Consider the following 5,695-nt stretch of genomic DNA (forward strand, 5'->3'; position numbering starts at 1 on the left):
AGTGCATCCAGAGTGGTTGCTTGAGTGATATCCGCTGTCCAGTCAGGTCCTGAAGATGGCACACAACTCCCTACCCTCAGATCTTCCTATCTTACAGGAACAGGGTATATTTCAAAGATCAAGGTACTTGATAGAGTCAACAGTATCACTCTAATGAAGTAAGAAGGCTTGTTGGGGGCAGGGAGAGGGCAGAAAAATGGACAAGAGGAGAAAAGACAGTATATTTCTGGGGGCCAGGAAAAGCCTATCCACCGAGATGAAGCTATTTGGATGGAGGAATCTACAGCCTAAATTTAGCAGAGGTGGAAGAAAAGTGGCCAAATATCCAGTTCCCCATAGCCTCTCAGAACCCTACCACCTTGAACATAAAGCAGCAATCACCAGGGAGTCAGGAATCACTTAGCATACTGCTTAGAATGGACAGCAGAAATCTCTGCCCCTGCCCCATGCTTGACAGTTTTGGCTGCATGAGTTGCTTTCTTCTTAGCATCATACTGTGTCAAGATGTCAATGAGGCCCATGAAATACACCTCCTTTTGGGGGGCCCCTCTACATTTCGCTCCAGCTTCTCTAGAAATACTTTCTTCTCTTCTTCACCAAGATACAGTTTTTGGTTCTTGTTGAGGAAGTCCATATCTTTAAGGGTGGGCAATTCCTTAACCTTTTCCTTATGGCTGGCTTCCTGGGACACTAGGGAACCCTTGAGGTCATACTTCCTGTGCATAGGAAGACGGTGGCTAAACATATTGCACATCACAAGCATGTAGCTGTCTTCGTTTCCACACTGACTCAGTACATGCCCAGGAACTGGGACAGCAGTGTGTTGCCATGGCACTTCACAATGTACTGGTGGTAGTTGGAGAGGTTGCTATGCATGTCAGCAATGTCCTCACTGGATACTTCTTTGATGACCAGAGTCTGATCATAGGAGAAAAGGAAGCAACCATCACTGCCTTCACTTTCATCTGGGGGGCTTGGGGTAAGGGACACCAAGTAATCCTGATCATCAGTGCCAAATCGATCACGGAGGTTCCTGAAGACTTGGGGGCAGTATTCCTTGAACTTGAAATGACTAGGCAGATTTTCTCTATGGAAAAGGTGATTGTTGACCTTGATCTTGGAACTAGCTTTAAAATCATCTGGCAGCAGCATCACTGGGGGAGGCATCTGGCTGAGCTCATTGATCGAGTGGGCGACGCCCCACAGGAACACCCCCACCAGCGGGTCGGCAGCCCGAACACCTTCACCTTCTGCTGCAGGAAATGTTTCTTCTTGGTTTTGGAAGCGAAGCCGAATGCCTGGCCGGCACCGAGCGAGCAAGGGGAAGCGGGAGCTGACCCCAACGCGGCAGTCCGACCCGGAAGCGGTGCTCACCTCTAGTTTTGGTTTTTCAAGGTAGGGTCTCACTCTAGTCCAAGCTGACCTGTAATTCACGGTGAGTCTCAGGGTGGCTTGGAACTCATGGCGATCCTCCTACCTCTGCCTTCCAAGTACTGGGATTAAAGGCATGCACCACCACGCCCAGCACAGTAAATTAACTCTTAAGAAATATTCTCTACATCAGGGTACAGCCCCATGCTCAAACAATGGTCTTCATCTAAAATAAATGATTTCAAATTCTTCCAACCTTCCCTGGGTAACTGGTACCCACACAGGTATCCAAACTAATCAAAGATGTCATCAAATACAAATGCCAAAAGTTTATGCTGTCCTACTTGCCCATTTTCTTAACAATTTCTAAATTAAATTAATTGGCTTAGATTTGTTGATAAAAATATATTTTTCAGGTTGGGCATGGTGGCCACCCTGAGACTATATAGTGAATTCTAGGTCAGCCTGGATGAGAGTGAGGCTCTACCTCGAGTCCCCCCAAATATATATATAATTTTCAAAACTGATAACATGTTCTGCCTGTACTTATAACTATTAGATATTTAAAGAATACTTATAACTCTTAGATATTTAAAGAATAAGATGTGCCTACCTTCTAAAAGACTGTTTCTCTATATTTCTCTTGCCTTAACTGTTTACATAGTACAAACTTAATTCTCTATAATAAGGTGGTAAATTTATTTATAGTGCCATACCTCATATTATGATAAAATAAAATTTAAAGGCCCCTGGTCCAAAGTTATATCCTATACTGTAATAAACTTTTATGCTAATTATGTCCCATACTACATAGTCTTTCATACTGACACTAGTTTTTGTAATGTTTCAAGGCCATAGTATGTATTAGAGCATCTGGCAAGCACTGAGGTTATCTTGTGCTTCTTCTTAATTCCATAATGCAGCTATGGATATCTCTCTAATTAACCATTTTTTCAGGTTTTGGAAGAGATTCCCCTGGGGTCACACTGATGTAAAACTAGACCGATTCTCCACTTTATCTCTGGTGCCAGTTCTGTAAGCCTTAGTTTCTCATAGGTTAACAAGATCATAGTTTTGTCTATTTATTTAAACTCTATCTAAATGTGACATAGAAATCAAGAGTACAAAATTGATATAAACAACCTTCTGGACTGCTATAATTTTACTAGTTGACCTCAGAGGGTCTAATAACAGACTAACCCCATCTATCTGGCCCCTTTTGATTATCCTTCAAGGCCTAAAAGTCAACAGGAGTAGAGACCCTCACCTGATTTTTTTTTCACCCACTTCAACTTTATTTTTTAAAATTTTTTTAAATTCATTTTTATTTATTTATTTGAGAGTGACAGAGAGAGAAAGAGACAGGGAGAGAGAGAGAGAGAGCGAGAGAGAGAGAAAGGGCATGCCAGGGCTTCCAGCTACTGCAAATGAACTCCAGATGCATGCGCCCCCTTGTGCATCTGGCCAACGTGGGTCCTGGGGAATCGGGCCTTGAACCAGGCTTCACAGGCAAGTGCTTAACCGCTAAGCCATCTCTCCAGCCCCTACACTTCAACTTTAAAAAGTCAGACTCAAACTCATCACTCATCTTCCAAAAACTTGAGGTCTCTCTATCTTTCTTTTAAAAGACAGATTGGAGGTCATTAAAATACAGGCCCAATTTCCTTTATCCCTGATAACATTAAAAAGGTCATAAAATTGTTTAATTTTGGACTGAGAAAACTAAATTATATTCAAATAGTAAGCTCATATATTCTCCATGTGATAAAGCCTTTATTTTGTTGCAAAGGACACCTGTTTACAACAATAGGTTTCATAAGTATTCTACTCACATGTTTTCCTATTAGGTAAGACTTTTATTTATTTGCTATAAACTTATTATAAGAGATGAAACTGGGCCTAATTATAGGAAATATATTTCATTATATTATGTAATCAATATAATTATGTAAAACATAGTTTCATTGTGTTTGTAAAACAACTGGTAATAACAAATTATCAAGACTAGTCAAACTTCTAGCCTTTTAGCCTAATATACTAATATATATATATAAGTATATATACATACATACATATATTAGTTCTCCTAAAGCTAAGACTTTTGTTTTTTCAAGGTAGTGTCTCACTCTAGCCCAGGCTGACCTAGAATTCACTATTGAGTCTCAGGGTGGCCTCGAACTCATGGCAATCCTCCTACCTCTGCCTCCCAAGTGCTATGATTAAAGGTGTGCTCCACCATGCCCAGTCTAAAGCTAAGACTTTTCGATCTTTGGACCAAGTAAGTAAAGACTATGAGCCTTCTATATTAAAGACTTACACAGAAAAGAAACCTTTAAACCTATATTTCCAAATGAGTTAACTTCTTAATCTCTATCATATTTGAATTTAAAATAATTTAAGAAATTTCAAATATTGCTTCAATACTCATCTCTTATGTAAACCAAATCTTTATATTTCCAAAATTTCCAATTAACTTTCCATACAAGTTAACAATTCCTTCTTTCTATCTCTCTCTCTTTCTCTCTCTGTCTGTGTGTGTGTGTGTGTGTGTGTATTTATTTATTTGAGTGAGAGAGAAGGAGAGAGGGAGAGGGAGAGAGAAAGAATGGGTATGCCAGGGCCTCTACCCACTGCAAAGAAACTCCAGATGCATGTGCATTTGGCTTATGTGGGTACCTAGGAATTGAACCTGGGTCCTTAGGCTTCACAGGCAAGCACCTTAACTGCTAAGCCATCTCTCCAACCCAACAATTCTTTCTTTCTTACCTGCCACCTATAGTATTATTATTTTTCAACCTTAAATATAAGGTCACCTGTAAATGTCATTTCACATGCACAAAAATTTATATGTAGATAATAACCAGATCATAATGGCTAATAGATTTGACATGATCTAGGAGTTCCTTTCCTCTGAAAAGTATCACTCTTCTGAAGAGTTGTCTCCTTGCCTGTTCATGATCAACATGAGCCTATTATGTCCACAAACTACAAAGTGAAGTTTGACAAATGGGAAATCAACAGCTGAGTTTCCCAAAAGCCACATTTGTGTGACTAAGACTTCAATGATGGACTACAATGATTGTAAAGAAATGTTACCATTGCAGAGCCAATAATATTTTGGATTATATTAGCCTTTTTAATGGCTAATAATGTTATTTCTCTGCATGTGACCTGACATCTCTCTGTTACAATCTAGAATATCTATTTTTGTAAGTTAAGAAATCTCACAGCTCTTTTACCTTAAAGTTAAACCTATCCTGTCTCTGACATGTACTTCATTCCCCTGATTATGATAATACTCACCCTCTCTTTTAGTTCTTGCATACTCAGATGCCTCACTGAATTCCTCCAAGACAGAATACATGTCTTTACTTCACAGTGAGTCACTGAATTCTTCAAGGCCACTGAATACCAGCCCCTGGACATACAGCCTCCTCAGGACTACATGGGACATCCCTGAGAGATCTACTGTCCATCCCAGCAGGAAGTTCTATGAGGATCTGATGTCATCCCTGCTCATGTCTGCACAGCTCACCCCTCTAATGCCCCACTCATTCCCAGTTCTCCCAATCCTTTTTATTCTTCCAGAGTCCAGACTGAAGGATTAATAATAGCTCTTCCTGAAAACTAGAGGGAACCAAAGAGTTAATAACTGTTCCTGATACTAAAAGGTCTTGAAGAAACATCTGAGGCAGTCAGTCCCAGACAACCCCTGATTGATGTATTTACTTCCCTTAGCTCAGAAGGCCTTGAAACTGATATCATCTGTCACACTCTCCCTTAGACAATTTTGACTGAAAAAGTCTATCCTGAACAAGGACACAAATAGCTACAAGTTCCTTATCTACTTCCCTTGGACCTGCATCTGGTCCAGTCTGTTTTTCTTAGGAGCCTCCTTATAAGCTTGAACCCTAGCCTAGCTCAACACTTCAGCCTGTATCCTGTGGAAAGGCTGCAGCCCCTCGCTGTGCTTCAATAAGCAGATTCTGTCTGTAGAGATCAAGGCCGGTATTTTCCTTTGCTTTCCTCAAATTAACCACTAACCCACTTCTCCAGCCCAGTTTTTTCCCTTATTTTTTATTTCAAATATTCCCATAATAGTTAAGGCAGAAATGACATAAAAATAATTTATTATTTCTTTAATTTTTGGAGTGTTCATATGTGTGAGTGCAGATTTGTATGTAGCAAAGCACACATGTGGAGGACAGAGAACAACTTTCCGAGGTCAGTCTCTCCTTTCACCTTGTTTATGACATCATGATGTATTTGCCACATGAGCTTTTGGGAAATTTTGTTACTGTCTCCCATCTTGCCATTTGGTGTA

The 5,695-nt window shown here is 40.2% G+C and overlaps 1 pseudogene; it reads right to left on the minus strand.

Annotated features, from left to right (window-relative positions):
* Positions 1-499: 499 nt before the first annotated feature.
* LOC101610938 lies at positions 500-4,735 on the minus strand (annotated as a pseudogene).
* Between the last annotated feature and the right edge of the window lie 960 nt (positions 4,736-5,695).

Source organism: Jaculus jaculus, chromosome 3 (assembly GCF_020740685.1).
Source record: "Jaculus jaculus isolate mJacJac1 chromosome 3, mJacJac1.mat.Y.cur, whole genome shotgun sequence".
NCBI classification, from domain to species: Eukaryota; Metazoa; Chordata; class Mammalia; order Rodentia; family Dipodidae; genus Jaculus; species Jaculus jaculus.